Source organism: Myotis daubentonii, chromosome X (assembly GCF_963259705.1).
Source record: "Myotis daubentonii chromosome X, mMyoDau2.1, whole genome shotgun sequence".
In the NCBI taxonomy this organism is placed as follows: Eukaryota; Metazoa; Chordata; class Mammalia; order Chiroptera; family Vespertilionidae; genus Myotis; species Myotis daubentonii.
This window is the reverse complement of record NC_081861.1, coordinates 42,198,086-42,215,592: the sequence shown is the minus strand read 5'-3', so window position 1 is coordinate 42,215,592 and position 17,507 is coordinate 42,198,086.

Below are 17,507 nucleotides of genomic sequence, written 5' to 3'. Positions count from 1 at the left end.
ATTTTTTATTGTTTTTTGAGATAAGCCTGTAGGGCTATGAACTTCCCTCTCAGCACTGCTTTTGCTGTGTCACAGAGATTTTGGGTTGTTGTGTGTTCATTTTCATTTGTTTCCATAAAGTTTTTTATTTCTGTCTTGATTTCATTGGTAACCTATTCATTGTTTAATAACATGATATTTAGCCTCCATGTGTTTGAATGTTTTGGGGTATTTTTACTGTAGTTGATTTCTAATTTCATTCCACTGTGATCTGAGAAGATGCTTGATATGATTTCAATCTTCTTGAACTTGTAGAGACTTATTTTGTGTCCTAACATGTGGTCTATCTTTGTGAATGATCCATGTGCACTTGAGATGAATGTATATTCTGCTGTGTTAGGGTGAAATGTTCTATACATGTCAATTAAATCCATATGATCTAGTGTGTCCTTTAGAGTCACCATTTCCTTGTTAAGTTTTTGTCTGGAAGATCTATCCAGTCAAGTCAGCGGGGTGTTAAAGCCCCCTACTATGACTGTATTGTTATCGATCTCTCTGTTAAAGTCCTCTAGAACTTTATGCTCCTATATTGGGTGCATACATGTTTACCAGGGTTATATCCTCTTGTTGAATCAAGCCCTTTAGTATCATGTAGTGACCTTTGTTGTCTCTTCTGATGGTCTTCATTTTGAAGTCCATTGTGTCAGATATGAGTATTGCTACTCCAGCTTTTCTTCCTTTTCCATTTGAATGGAAATTTTTTTTTTTTTTATCCCTTCACTCTCATCCTTTTTGTGTCTTTTGTTCTGAGGTTGGTCTCTTGTAGACATCATATATTTGGGTCACGTTTTTGTATCCATTCAGCTTACCCTATGCCTTTTGATTGGAGCATTTAATCCATTTACATTTACAGTTATTATAGATAGGTACTTATTTATTAGCATTTTAATTCTGTATGCCTAGGTTTCTCTCTCTGTTTCTTCTCATTACAGCAGTCCCTTTAGCATTTCTTGTAATACTGGCTTGGTGGTGATGTATTCCTTTAGCCTTTTTTTTTTTTTGTCCAGGAAGCTCTTTATTTGATCATCTATTTTGAATGATAGCCTTGCTGGATATAGTAATCTTGCTCTCAGATCCTTGCTTTCCATTACCTTGACTACTTCATGCCACTCCCTTCTGGCTTGTAGACTTTCTGATGAGAAATCAGATGTCAGCCTTATGGGAGCTCCTTTGTAGGTAACAGTTTGCTTTTCTCTTGCTGCCTTTAACCCATTGTATGCCATAAGCATCTGTAAATGCAAGCGACAGATGTTCCCCCACATGTCTATAAAAAACAATGTTTTCCCTAAGTGGCAGCCCTGACCAACTGTAAAATCATTTTTTGTGAGAATTTTCAGCTGAAAATATTTAAGAACACCTGAATTGTAATATATTTATTTTTATAATATTCATTGAAAATTGATTTTTAAAATTAAATTCAAAATATTGTGGTGTGTGGGGATGGTTACTGTTTTGGACTCGTGGAAGTTAATTGGTTAAGACAGTGGTTGGCAAACTGCGGCTCATGAGCCACATGCGGCTCTTTGACCCGTTGAGTGTGGCTCTTCCACAAAATACCACGTGCGGGTGCACATGTACAGTGCGATTGAAACTTCATGGCCCATGCGCAGAAGTCAGTATTTTGTGGAAGAGCCACACTCAACGGGCCAAAGAGCCGCATGTGGCTCGCTAGCCGCAGTTTGCCAACCACTGGGTTAAAATTCTCTCCTTGTCTTTAATTTTTGGCATTTTAATTATGATGTGTCTGGGTGTGGGCCTGTTTGGCTTCTTCTTGCTTGGGGTTCTCTGCCTCCTGAACTTGTGTGACATTTTCCTTTACCAGGTTAGGGAAGTTTTCTGCCATTATTACTTCAAACACATTCACTATCTCTTTCTCCCTTCCTGCCTCTTCTGGCACACCTGGTATTCTAATATTGTTACCTTTCACATTATCCCACAGCTCACTTAAGCTGTCCTCCTGTTTTATTTATTTATTTTTTTGGTTCTCTAATTGAGTGATATTTTCAACTCTGTCTTCTAATTCACTGATTCAATCCTCAGGTTCCCCTAATCTTCTGTGTATTCCTTCCAAAGTGTTCTTGATTTGTGCTATGTCATTCTTTATTTCTGTTTTCATAGCTACTATATCTTTTCTCATCCTGTTGAGCATCTTTACCATCATTACTCTGAACTCTGTTTCAGATAAATTTTTTATTTCCACTTCATTTTTCTCTTCTTCTGGAGAATTTTCTTGTTCTTTCATTTGGGAATTGTTTCTTTGTATCCTCATTTGGACTTTCTGTTTGGGTTTGTGACTATGTATTAGGTAGATCCTCTACGCCTCTCAGTCTCTAGTGCAGGACAGTGTCAAACGCTGTTCCTGACTAATTAGATCAGGCAAACACTCAAATCCTCCAGAGATGGCCTCTGCCAACAGACTGATAGGATTCTGACTTGAATTGCCTTCAGGCAATTGTTCCAGGTGTGGTGAGTTTTTTCAACAGGGTGGGCCAGTTGCTTCTGCCGGGAGGCTAATTGTTATTTTTAGTCTCTTAAGTGGCCCCAGGACCTCTGTACTTTGGGGCAAGGTGTTTTCTGATAGGGTAGGTCAACTGTCTCCCCCAAAGCAAGGTCACCTATATAGCAAATGTCTATATGGGAAACATGTCCTCTGCTGCATTAGAGAATGACTCAGCACAGGAAAGCAGGGGTGTCTGCCTTCTGAGCTCTAATCCCAGAGTCCTCACTCCTGGCTTCTGCTCACACAGCTCCAATCCACTCTGCCCTCCCTGTGCTGGAGCACAAGGTGAGTGGCTCCTCAGGGAATTTTGTGCATTGGCCGTTTAAGAAGATGCCTGAATTTCCAGCTGTCTCTTCCTGACAGACAGCAACCCTGCTGCTCTTCATAGCTAGACGTTATGTGGGCACCTTTCTCAGTTCTGGTGCTCTCTGCTGGAGGACCCAGCTTGGGGATTAGGTCCCAGAGTTCTCAGTGACAACCCTCCACAGCTGAGATATCTCTCTGGAACTTCAGTTGTTGACTGTGGGTACCAAACCTCTGCCCCTCCTACCAGTCTCTATGTGGTCTCCACTTTCTGTCCTCAGTTATCAGGGTTCTCTCCAGTGAGTCTTCCATTGATTATTCAGGAAGTTTTTCTGTATTTTAGTTGTAATTCTAGTTTGTTCCTGGGAGCATGTCCATGCAGCATCCACTTACTCTACTGCCATTTTTAATCCCCTCCACTGGATTTTCTTAATTAAAATATATAAGAATGAATGACAATGACAACAATGACTTCATTTATTATATGCTTTCCATTTGCTCAGTATTCTGTACTAGGAAAATGCTGATTCCTTTTCCTACCTGACTCACTTCTGCTTCTATGAAAAGCAAACCTTGTAAGCTTCAAGGATACCAACTGAAGTAAATAATTTGGGAAGGGAGTAAGAAATTATCATAAAAATGTTAGAGCTTGGCATAGTGAAATATATAAATTCATTAGAAACTGGAGATTAGAGGTAGGTAAAACAATATTCTATTCTAAAGAGGAAGAGTGGAACTTCTGGGGTGGTAAACCCATGGAGATTTGGGGAGAATGGCACTGCTCTGAGAGGGCCTGGAAGCACAGTGGGCCTCTTTTCACATACCTTGCCCCATACACCTCTTCCATTTGGCTCTTCCTGAATCATATCCTTTTATATTATACCAGCGATCTAATTCCATAAGAAAGCGAGTACAATAAGAAGAAAGAAATTATGGTGATGATAACAATGACAAAGATTATGAATGCTGGACTTGAAGTGCTGGATGTCAGAAGTTGTACTTTGTGATGTGTAAGTGATCCCAGGGCTACCATTGGCTGGGACAGTGCCTTGATGACCAAACAAAGGGTAAGGGTGGAGCTCCATATTCTCCTCATTAAGGTACATATAAGAAGTTCAGAACTCCAGAGAAGACCACTGAGAAGCTTCCACATGACTGAAATTACCAGCAAATCCCAGGAGTTTAGCATAGATACTGACCAGCCAAAACAAGTGGGGAACAACCAGCCTCAAGTATGGAACAACCGATCCCCAAGTGCTCACAAAAGAAAGGAAAGGATGATTCCCTCCACCCAATTCAAGCACAGAAACAGTACTAAGTTTGGGAAGACAGCCAAATAAGTAGAAATGCCCCTGTAACACGGTGTAGCCAAAGATCCTCTGAAATATCTATCCCTCATTCAACAATACGCAAGAAAGAAACAAAACCAGCATTATGTATCTGTTACTACCAGCTGATGAAGAGAATGAATCAAAATAAGAGTCATAATCAGCTAGAGTAGAAGCAAGAGACCCCAGAGAAATCCCTGATCCAAGTAATACAGTGTGTGAAGAGACATAGAGACTTATAACTATCTGCTTCATCTGCAAGGGAAACTGTGGAAAATTGGGCAACTACATAAAGATCAAATGTTATACCAAAAGGATACACAGATACTGATGATTAAAGTAAAATCAATAATGCATGTGGAAAAAAAGGGAGAAAAAAACTTTTTTTTTTTTTGCTTCTATACCTCTGTCCCCATCTTTAATCAACAAATATTTTGAGGGCCCAGCACAAACATTTTGACCACGGTACTAGACATTGGGTATAGAGCAATAGACAAGACTGATAAGGCCCTTACTCTATGATTCTTAATAGGCAAGTTAGGAGGAAAAACCTAATTAAGTGATCACCAAATGTTAAAACTATTGTAAGTAGGAAGCTACATGGTTCTATAAACTGGTTTTGGAGGTCAAAGAAGCTTTCTCTGAGAAAGAGAGGAAGAGAATAAATCAGGACTTCTACCAGCCTGTGTACTTTACAGCTGCAACAGGTGCCATTCTCATAGACTACAACATGAGTAGCATCCCCAGGAGTTGTGCACTGTGATGGAACTGGAGGAAATGATAATTGAATTGGGATCAGAAAGATGAGTCGGAATTACTTAATATTAGGATTTCATTCCAGGAAAAATGTACACAGTTCCTGTTGCAGAAGAAAGCATGGCAAGTAGGATGGCTTATAAAAAGGCTGAGGCTAGAGTACAAAGAAAGTGAAAGGGAGAATGTGCAAAAAATAAACCTGAAGACATAGGCAACGGAACCAAAATACTCATGGCTTTATAGATTTTTTTTTTATCTTCTGCACATAAAAACAATATGGGGTTGGGGAGTGGATGTGAATAGACAAATTAGAGCCTTCTATAGTACTAGTATTTTAGGCATTCATATTTAAGAAGTATAGCTAAAACTGGAATGAAGTGAAAGAATTTAAGTGCTTTTAGGAGGTAAATTTTATTTTAGTTGTATGTGGGAGGAGAGGAGAGATGCTGGGATGACAACTAGTTTTGTATCTTGCATAACTGGCTGTTAGTTGTTCCATTCAGTAAGAAGGACACTTGAAGTGGACCAGGTAGGGGTGGGGTTGGAAGCCATCACCATCAATTCAGTTTGAAGTGTTGACTTTAAAATATATAAGAGATGTCATATAGGCAATTGGTCATATAGGTTTGGATTCAAAATATTAATAGCTTTGACTAGCATGTTCCCAGTGGAACTGGAGAAAAGTGGAAATGAATTCAAAAGATATTTAGGCGATAAAATCAACAGAGCTTAGGAAGAGATTGAATATTGGAAGCGAGGGAGAGGGCAATGTCAAGGATGATTCATAGTTGTTGTTGTTGTTGTTGTTGTTGTTGTTGTTTTTACTTCTGCAGCCATGTGGATTACCAAAATAAGTGATCACTGCTTGAATTAAAAGAGTATATACTTGACCCTTGAACAACATGGGCTGTGTAGGTCCACATCACATATATGTGGATTTTGTTCAGTAAATACTATAAAGGTATTTTTTTCTTTCATATGATTTTCTTAATAACATTTTCTTTTCTCTAGATCACTTTATTGTAAGAATACAGTATATAATGCATTTAGCATGCAAAATTTGTGTTAATTTACTTTGTTTTGAAAAGGCTCTTGGTAAATTAGTAGGCTATTAGTAGTTAAGTTTGGGGGAAGTCAAAGGTTATACACTGATTTTCAACTGTATTAGGGTCAGCAGCCCTAACCACTACATTGCACAAGAGTCAACTGTACATATGGCCATAGTTTTCTTTATTCTGTAGTCCTAAGCTGAGTGGGAGAAGGGGTGCATGAGGGAGCAGAACTCCAGAATATGCATATGTGATAGAAATGCATGTGCACTTTTGCTGTTTTTCAGCATTAATTAGGCCCAAGATGATTCTCAATTGCTCATTACTTGTTCCCCCACTCCTTTGGTTGAATAAGTAATCATTTCTAAGGCAAGCACTTAAAAACTAAAAGTCATCACTTTGCTAGGAGGTGTTTGTATATATCCTTTCAGTGCAGATACATATACTTCAGGGGCAATTATGTGATCTGAATTCATTTTGGTGGGTAATATTTTTTCATTGCATTTCAGGACTTTGGTTCTGCTTTATGAAAAGCAAATAAAAAAATCAGTTCTGAAGTTTGAAAATTACTTTGGCTAAACACCTGTTATAGCTTTTGCTTTCTATGCTAGTCTACCATAAAACTTGAGTTATTTTTATTAACTTTGCATCACTGGCAATTATATAATGATTCTTCCTTCATAATGAAAATCCACTTGGGTTTGCCATGTAGATCATGGATATAATTAAAGTGGATTAATCAAAGGCCCACATGATTAACAGTTTTTGACATACCCGTGAATCTACTGTAGGCATCAGATGATGACCGCTGGCAGAGATTCTGTCTCCAGGACTGTTACCTTTTGAATATTGATGAAAGCAGGTTAAAAATGACTCTTTGTGGTGGAGAATCTCAAGAAAATCTGTATGTTTAAGTGGAACCTTTTTTAATGAAATAGAGTAATCCTTTCAACACCTCATGCCCTCAACGAATTACCAAGTGACTGGTTTCCTTCAGTGCCCCTATTTCAAATGTGGACAGAATTATCTGCCAAGTTCCTTAGATACTTTTCAACAAGTTATATCTGGAATGCTGGGGGAGAAAGAATGGCCATTTATAGGACTTACTTGAATAGAGGCAGATGGAGCAGCTGACTAAAGTGACTTTGCTTTTATCTCAGTATAGACAGTCCCTTTACTTGGCAGTATTCCCTATCTGCAAAGAGTTAATGCTAGAACTCATGAATCTGCTTTCCTAAAGTAGATATAATTTTATAACAGAGAGATGAATATGACCTTGGGAGACTTGAACACAGCAGGGATTGCTTAGAGACAGTGTATGATATTAAACTTTTGAGATGTGCACTTGGATTCAATTTTGATGCCTTTTTGAAAATATGCCAGGAAAATTAGCATAACATATTCAAGAAATCTGATTTGAGGGCATGGGTTGGGTCCCTTTGATTAGAAACATGACATTTTGACCTAAGAACAAAACATTACATCTTCCTCTTTCAAAATAAAAAAGAAAAAAATTGTGTACAGTGTGCCAGAGACAGCCTCGTTTTATGTCTGACCTCCATCCCATCTCTGAAGTTCATCCATTCTGTCTCATTCCATCCAATTCCTGTTTCACTTCATCCTTATCTCATCCTTGATCCCCACCTCAAAAAATTGTCCTTGTCAAATGTCCTGTGTTATCTTGTTACTAGCGGTGGCTTATTTGTCCTGATCATCTTTCTGGAAAAAAACAGACCTTAACCCCATCTCTCCTCACCCATCATCTGTGTTTGTACTGTACAGTAGGAATTGCCCTTTCCCAAAGCCTGAGGCCAGGAAGGAACTTAAAATTGCTTTTAGTGATTAGGGAAAACAGTAAACTCACCTTTACAATTTAAATAATATAGAAGAGTATAAGGAAAAAAATTTAAGTCACCCATAATCCCACCACCTATACACAAACTTGCCAATTTTATAAGCTAGGTTCTTATCTATCTATGATCTATCTATCTATCTATCTATCTATCTATCTATCTATCTACCTATCTATCTATGTATTTATCATCTATCATCTATCATCTATCTATCATCTATCAAAGACATATTTCCATGTCAATATAGAGTTGTGCAATATTTTTAAATGGTTGCATAGTAGTGCATTGTGCATATTAACATGATTTACTTAATTGGGTTGGCAATTTAAATAAGACAAGCATTTGAAGTAGAGGAAGCATGTCTTTATTATCTTACTATTCTCTCGTGTTGCTCCCATCTCCCTTTTCCTTCTGTGGTTTTTCTTTTTATTAAATTTATTGGGGTGATACTCAATCACAAAATTATGCAGGTTTCAGGTACAAAGTTTTACAACACATCATGTGTACATTTTATTGTGTGCTAATCACCCCAAGTTAAGTCTCCGTCCATCACCATTTATCCCCTATACCCTCCTCCACCTCATTCCATTCCATCCCCCTGACAATCACCACACTGTTGTCCTGTCCATAAGTTCTTTCGCTTTTTTTTTTCTATTTTGCTCAATCCCTTACCTTCCTGCTGTTTTCTTCATTCATTCCTGGACTACTTACTAGCTCCCTCTAAGCTAATGAAAGCTTTAGAGTTAAGTTCACTCCACTAGGACTGTCTGTATGTCATCAGAGACCTCTTGTAGTTTGAAAGAGTGGCAAGACCCCGATAGAGGAATTTTGAATGTTTGAATGAGCAGGAGGACATATAATTTGGCATTCACCCCCCCCCCTTTTATTCCTTTCATTACCAACTTTCTGAAATAACTGATCCTTCCATTATTTTTTTCTTTAAAAAATCACTTTCTATCTCTTACAATTCTCCAATCTGAAACTGCATTCTCAAAAGGTTACTAGTGATTTTCTGATCACTAGATCCAAAGCTATCTTTTATTATTTACCTCTATGCTATGTCACAAGGATTAGCCTCTCCTTAGAACTCTTTCCTTGTAGATTTGTCCTCCTACATTTCTGATTGTGCATCCTCTGTTCCATTTGATGGCTTTTCTTTATGCTTTCTTATCATAGGGAGCCTGGAGACTCAGTCTTTTGGCCTTCTGTTCTTTTATCTTTACTCTCTTTTATTGTTTTACCCTTCAATTGAGCTCCCTTCAAACTTCTCTGTGTCTGTCAAAGTTGGTATCATTTTTTTTTTTTACATCACTCAGACCTAAGAGTTTTAAGTTATCGTTGACTCTTCTTTCCCCTCCTAATCCAGCCAGTCTTCACATCCTGTTACTTATTTCTTCAAAATAGCCCTCAGGCACTTTTATACACTGTAAATCAGTACAACCTGTTTGAAAGGCATTTAGACACTATCTATTAAAACCTAAATCTAAAATGCATACATACTTTGACCTAGCACTTCCACCTCTATTAAACTATACTATGGAAATACTCAGGTGTGCCAACATATGTGAACAAGAGTGTATTGTACAGCACTGTTTATAATAGCAAAACAAAACAAAATAGGAAACTACCTCTAAGGCACTAGGGTACATATATTCTACTAATTAGTAGAGATAAGATAGATCTATAGTTGTGCCATGATGTCCATGGCATATCGTTAAGATAAAATTACCAATTATTCATGTATAATATTATCTTATTTTTATATACACACTTATAACAGGCTCATGAACCCACATATATATTGTGTAGAAAAAAAAGACTGTTAAGATATGTAACAAACTATTCAAAATGGTTATCCATAGGAAGAGGGATTTGGAGGGAGGGAGGGGGTCTGCTCTTATTTTTTAATGTATACACTTATAAAATATTTAAATGCCTTAAAATATATATGTATTGTTTTTATGATGATTCAAAATCTTGCCCAATTTCTCTTCATTTTTTCTGGCCCAATCTTAAATTTCTATTTCCTAAAGATCTCTGACTAGCTCCATTTACTTTATTAACCCTCTGATCTTCACTTCGAGAACCTCTAAAATAAGAATACCTACCCTGGCTATCCCAATCTGAAGATTTAAAAGAACTAATGCATATGGATGACCTTTGAAAAAAACTGTTAAACAACGTTAACATGAGGCATCACCTGTAACAGTGACTGGCAGTGTAGCCTAGGGCCTTGGGATAGGGTTTGGGAGATCACACAAATAATACCACCAAGATAACAGAAGTAGAGCCCTAAGAGGGTAACACTGAAACAGCTAAATTATCCAAGGTGGTTCTTCAGCTTTAATGTATTAACCTCCACAAACAAATTTTAGCATTCACATCACTTTTGATTTTAACTAGATTGTCTCGGAGAGCAGCCTCCCAAAGCAATTTGTCTTTGCTACGACAAACAATGCAAACAGTTTGCTAGAACTCTGCCATTAGACTCACAGTTCTTTGTAAGCATAATTGGTACTATTAACATCCCAAGGACAAGGAAGCATATATAATAATGGTGGTACAGACCTAGGGATGTATTGTGAACATTTAGAAGTGTATCAGTTTCAATTTAAATAAAAGCATATGGTTTGCCTAATGAAAAATCTCATTACTTGCACTGAGCTGTAGTAGAGAAATTGCATCTAGCATATACTAGTATGTGGTGCAGATATAAAACATGTTGACTACTGCCTCCATCACTTGCTGAGTCTATGAAGACATCAAAACATTTCTATTGGTATAATTGTTCACTTGCTATGAAGACAAATTGAAGAATTAACTGAGAGATTTGTGATATTGCTGCCATAGTCTAGTGCTCTTATTATTTTGTTGAGTCCTTGGGAAACATCGTCACAAGCTCCTTTTCTGTGTGGCCACTGCATATCTATTGGATTGTGCAGGTGTTGTCATTATTGCCAGCAACTGAAAAGAAGGGCCTGAGGTCACACAATGGCCTCAGAAGAATTTCAAGTTCTGTCAGTCACTCCCACTCTCACTTTTTGGGCCAACAATTAGAGGGAGAGGTAAAAATATTCAAATATCTTTCTCTACTATAAACCAGTAAGTAATAAACACTATGAATAGAGGAGTGGACAAAGGCCTCAAGAATCTTACAGTGTACTAAATACTCAGGTTATTTCTGTCCAAGGAATTTGCTACTGTTGGTTGCAGTTGGCAACTAAATCGAAGGGACAGAAAGATCTGCAGTGCTATCCATGCTAATAAGATAAATTCCAGAGAGGGATGTTTAATAAAGATTAGAACTCGTGAGATGGTTATGGGTGAGCCACATTCTCTTTTAAAGTTGACAACACCAGTACTATTACAAGCTTGTATGTACTCCAGAATATGTACTATGTTTTGTTATTGGTGATGTAGGGGAGAGGTATATGTTCTTAAGAAAGTCTGCACATTTCTTTGAATTGAGATCTAGAAATAACCCAGCCTGTTTCACATTTCATAAGCAAAGTGCATATTTTATGTGGGAAATGTCTTAGTCTACAGCTATAACAAATACTACTGACTGCATAGCTTGGTAGAAATGCACTTCCCACAGGTTTTGAAGCTCAGAAGTCAAAGATCAAGGCAATGGCAGATTCTTGTTCATAGATGGTGAGCTTTCATTGGGTTCTTTAATGGTGGAAGGGGAGAAGGTGCTTCTTGGGGTCTTTGTTATAATGGCATTAATTCCTTCACTGTCTAATCAACTACCCAAAGACCCACCTCCAAATAGTTTCAGAATAGGTGTCAATATATGAATTTTGGGAGTACAGAAATATTCTTCAGAAGAAGGATACTATTTTAAATCATTAATTGGTGGGATCTAACCCATTTCCTCATACATACACACCGCCAATCACAGAGGTTGAGCTAAGAAGCATGATTGAGTTTGCAATTCAATTTAACAAGGCTTTATTGTGTCCTACTTATGTCCCACAAGCACTATTTTAGGCACTGGCTGGTATTACAGGATGAATAAGACAGAGTTCTTTCTCTCATAGAGTTTATTGGTTGGGTAAGTGTCTGGAGTGGCTAAAATCTTAGAACAAGAGAGAACTATCAGTATTCTGGGAAGGTGTAAGTCAAAAGCATTTGGAAGGTGAGGGAGGGCTAGTGGGCAGGTTGATATAACCAAGGCCAAGTGATGTCTAGGGACTTACTTAACAATCCATGGAAGATGGAGAGTGATCCATTCAAAATAAGATTTCAACTGTCTTATTTTTTGTTTGTTACTGTCTATGTTACAGTCTAAAGAGGCAAAGCTGTTTGTATCTTGATTAAGAAAGTGAAGTGACTTAAATGACCCAAGGATATGTACAATTATGAAAGACAGTAGCAACTGAATTAATGAAGTATCGGTTTCAAACTATATTATTTATATGTATCACACGTTATTCCACAGAAAGACATCAATAACTTTTAAAAATAACACTTAGGGAATGACAGAGCTACTGAATTTGAATCCAACAAATGACATATTTTAAGGTGGTAGATGATAAGTTCCACAGCAATAAAATGTCAAGGTGCCCGTGGACACTGATGAGTTTCTGGATGATTACACCATAAAACCATATTTCAAAGTGTCACCTTTCCTTGCATGTAGTTGAGAGGTGTGTAAAGCATGTTCAATGTTCCTGATGGGGGCCACACCATGACAACTGTCAGCTTCTAACCTATTGAGCCAAGGGCACAAAGAACCTCTTTAGTACCAGCTTTCTACCAGAGGATCATGTGAGTCCAAAGAAGCTTTGTTAATGCATGGAGACAGGCTCCAGTTGATTCATTCTAAAATACTAGGTATAGCTTAATAAATCCACTTAATATTTTGCTTACTCAAGTGGGCATTTTAGTAATTGTGGGATGCTGGCAAGGACAGAACTGACAGATACCTCCTTGACCCTCAGTCACTGTATAGAAGCTTTGAAATTTGAGGACTGTATTATTAATTTCGTAGGTAAATATATTTCAGAATTTATAGGGGAAAAAAGGTTTAAAGTTTTAGATTTACAAACATGCAAATAGTACACACCTATAGAAATAGTGCTTATAAAAATTTAAAATAGCATGGGGAAATGCTTAGAATATATGAATAAAAGCAATCAGTAGTAGTATATATACAGTCCCATCTCAACTGTGAAAGGACAGACAAGAGACACAAAAATATAATGAAAGGAACTGTGCCAAAAATGCTTGCGGTAGGTTTCTTTAGGAAGGTGGAGAGATTTTTTTCATAGAGCATTATGATATCACCTGTCTTATACAATTTCATAGTAAGATTAGAGGTGATATATGGAAGGTGGACAGTACAATATTTTTCCCAGTTTTACTGAGCTATAATTGATAGGTAACATTGTGTAAGTTTAAGGTGTACAACTTGTTAATTGGATACACTGACATATTACAAAATGATTATCACCATAGCAGTAGCTAAAACCTCCATCATATAGTTACCATATCGTTTTTGTGATGAGAACTTTTAAGATTTGCTCTCTTGGCAACTTTCAAATATATAACACTAGAAGCCCGGTGCATGGATTCATGCACTGGTGGGGTCCCTTGCAATCCGGGACCGCTCGGGGATGTCAAAGAGCCAGTTTCAGCCCAACACCCACAGGCCTAATATGCTAAGTGTCCGGTTGTCCAGTCGGCCATTCAACCAATCAAAGCGTAATATGCTAATGATATGCTAAGGCCACTAAACTGCTCGCTATAATGTGCACTGACCACCAGGGGGCAGGCAGTCAACTGGTCGACCAGTCACTATGATATGCACTGACCACCAGGGAGCAGATGCTCCAACCAGTAGGTTAGCTTGCTGCTGAGGTGCAGCTGATCAGGACTGAGTGATATAGGCCAGACACACCCTGGAGCCCTTCTTCAGTCCCTCCCTAGCTGGCCAACCTCTCACGTCCCTCCCCAGCTCCTATCGTGCACTGGTGGGGTCCTTTGGCCTAGCCTGCGCCCTCTCGCAATCCACGACCCCTCAGGGGATGTCAGAGAGCTGGTTTCAGCCTGACAGTGGAACAGTCACTATGACACGCACTGACCACCAGGGGGCAGATGCTCAATGCAGGAGCTGCCCCCTGGTGGTCAGTGCACTCCCACAGGGACAGTGCCGCTCAGCCAGAAGCCAGGCTCATGACTGGTGAGCGCAGTGGTGGCGGTGGGAGCCTCTCCCGCCTCCACAGTAGCACCAAGGATGTCCAACTGATGGCTTAGGCCCACTCCCATGAGGGCTTCAGGACTGTGAGAGGGTGCAGGCCAGGCGAAGAGAACCCCCTGAGTGCACGATTTCATGCACCAGGCCTCTATATGCATATAAGATCTTTGATTAATCTCTTCTCGTCCTCCCCTTTCCTCTGAGATTTATCAGTCTGTTCCATGTTTCCATGCCTGTGGTTTCCGCTACTGCATTGAGCATCTGTTCCCTGGTGGTCAGTGCACATCATAGCTACCGGCCAGTCAGATGGTCGCTTAGGCTTTTATATATATAGACTAGAGGCCCAGTGCACAGATTCATGCACCAGTGAGGTCCCTCCACCTGGACTGTAGGGATTGGGCCGAAACCAGCAGTCCATCATTCCCTGAGGGGTCCCAGATTGTAAGAGGGCACAGGCCAGGCAGAGGGACCCCACCAGGCCTCTAGTATGCATATAAGCTCTTTGGTTAATCTTTTCCTACCCTCCACCCACCCCTCTTCCCTCTGAGGTTCATTAGTCTGTTCCATGTTCCCATGCCTGTGGTTTCTGCTCCTGTGTTGAGCATCTGCCCCCTGGTGGTCAGTGCACGACATAGCTACTGGTCCAACAGTTGAACAGTGGGGTGGTCACTTAGGCTTTTATATATATAGATAGTAGTATTAACTATAATCACTATGTTGTACATTAGATCCTCAGAACTTATTCATCTTATACCTGAAAGTTTGTACCCTTTGATAATATTTCCCCATGTCCCCCTCTCTAGCCCCTGGTACTCACCATTTCACTCTGTGTTTCCATGAGTTTTTGTTGTTGATGTTTTTAGATTCCACATATAAGTGAGGTCATAATAATGCCCTCAAGGTCTATTCATGTTAAATGACAGGTTTTCCTTCTTTCTCATGGCTGAAAATATTTGTGTGTTGTGTGTGTCTGTGTGTATACCACACTTCCTTTATTCATCTGTTGATTGACACTTAGGTTGTTTCCATATTTTGGCTATTGTAAGTAATGCTGTAATGAACATGGGAGTGCAGATATCTATTCAAGGTCCTTATTTCATTTCCTTCAGGTATATACTCAGAAGTGGGATTGCTGAATCATATGGCAGTTTAATTTTTAAATTTTTGCAGAACTCCATACTGTTTTCAATGGTGGTTATCCCAGTTTACATTCCCACCAACAGTGCACAAGCATTCCTTTTTCTCCACATTATTGCCAATACTTGTTACCTCGTGTCTTTTCCATGACAGCCATTCTAACAGGAATGAGGTAATATGTCATTTTGGTTTTGATTTGCATTTGTCTGCTGATTAGTGATGTTGAGCATCTTTTATGTACCTGTTGGCCATTTGTATGTTTTTGTTGAAAAACTCTTTTGTTCCTCTGCCCATTTTTAATGAGATTGGTGGGTGTTTTGTTATTGCTGTTTTTTTTTTTTTTTTAGTTGTATGAGTTTCTTTATACATTGTGGATATTAACCCTTTATAAGCTATGTGGTTTTCAATATTTTCTCCCTTTCCTTAGGTTCCCTTTTCATTTTGTTGATTCTGTCTTTTGCTGCCAGCACAATATTAAACACACAAAAGTGGTCTTATTAGCTCTGCTCTCAACACCCTACTTTTTTCTAATGGGATATGTTGTGAAATAGCTTTTATTTTATTTTAAAAATATTTTTTATTGATTTCAGAGAGGAAGGGAGAGAGAGAGAAACATCAATGATGAGAGAGAATCATTGATTGGCTGTCTCCTGCACACCCTCTACTGGGGATCGAGCCCACAACCCAGGCATGTACCCTTCACTGGAATCAAACCCAGGACCGTTTAGTCCATAGGCCAACGCTTTATCTACTGAGCAAATTAGCTAGGGCTCAACCCCCTACTTTCACCTTATGTTTATCCATCTCAGTTAGGTACTGGGTTTTTTTAAGGACTTCAAACAATCAGCTATTGGAACAAATGGATATCTTTATTCAAGAGAGGCTGTGTTCTCTGACTGGTCTGTCACCTTCAGTTAAGTTATTCTAACACTCAATCCAACTAGGATGGAACTGCCAAATTTCTATGTGACTCAAAGCTCTAGGGGATCATTAGGGCATCTAGTGAAATCAAGTGTTAACTTCTGATACATGAAATGAGCACAGACTCATACACAGAAACACATATGCATACCAACAAAAATTGTATATTTGAATATTCAAAAATTAAAGCAGCCATTACTATCAATGAAGAATCCCAACCTCACATAAGTTGGGGCAAGGAGTTATCAAGACTACAAAGGAGATGACCAAGTAAGCAAGCATATTGACTTGCCACTGTTATATGGATGCCAAAATTAGACAAGACTCAGATCAGACAGTTTATGACTCACAGAAAACAGCAGTAGCATATCAAGGCTGATTCCCTTGCTTTCAAGTTCCACAGAGTGCTGGTCTGAGACAGATGGAATCTACACATGCGGAAGTACTGCATCTGAGGAACTCAGAGCCAAGGGTTAACACCTTTTAGAACAAGTGGTAAAGAAGTCAGTTTCTCCCTAACTCCCACCACTCAGGGACCAAACAGTTGTCAATACTGTGTGATCTTGATTCACTTAATGGCCTACATGACTGACTACAGGAACTGCTCAGTATCAGAACAGTTAAACTTTATAGCTTGACATACTCAGCAATGATGTTCAGGGACACGTGGGGCCCTTGACAAACTGCCTCTCTGAACAATTACAATAGCTTACAATTTAAGTGTCAGTCCCTTTTATAGCATATATTTTCACAGGGAAAATAAATTTGAACTGGTACATACCTCTATCCTTAGTTAAAATCTAGTCCCACTTTGCCATTGTCATCCATAGACAAACTTTTCCCCAACTAGTTATAGTTTTGACACTGTTAGGATATTTATGGTCATTACCACAAACTGAAACTGAGGGAATGTCATCTAAATGGAATAGAATGAAACTCCAGGTTCTTACTTCCCCACAGAAACATTAAATAACAACTAGAGGTGGTTAAAGTAAATGTATAAGGAGCTCTGGAAATCAAACAAAAGATCTACAGTTATCAAGCAAATGACCAATCAAGAAAAAGCCACATTCAAAATAATAGGAAATTTCATAAAGTTTTTTCTAGTACTTGCTGCACCCCTTTCCCTGTACTGAAATGGCACCATTTGGGATAAATGGTGGCCCAGCAGGCATTCCCTGGTTCCCTTTCTTGAACCAGAGAGAACATAGTGGATGTAATTAACCACAATCTATACTGTCTGTGGGCTCCCTGAGGGATGAGACTTTGTGTCCCCTAATTCAGAATTCAGACAATCAAAAGATCACAGCTTGGATCTGACTAGGAAAACAGTGTGCACAGTTTTTGAAAATTACAGAGGGAACTTTAGACCCACAAATACCAAGAGTAAGAGATTATGGACAAAAGAATACAATAAAA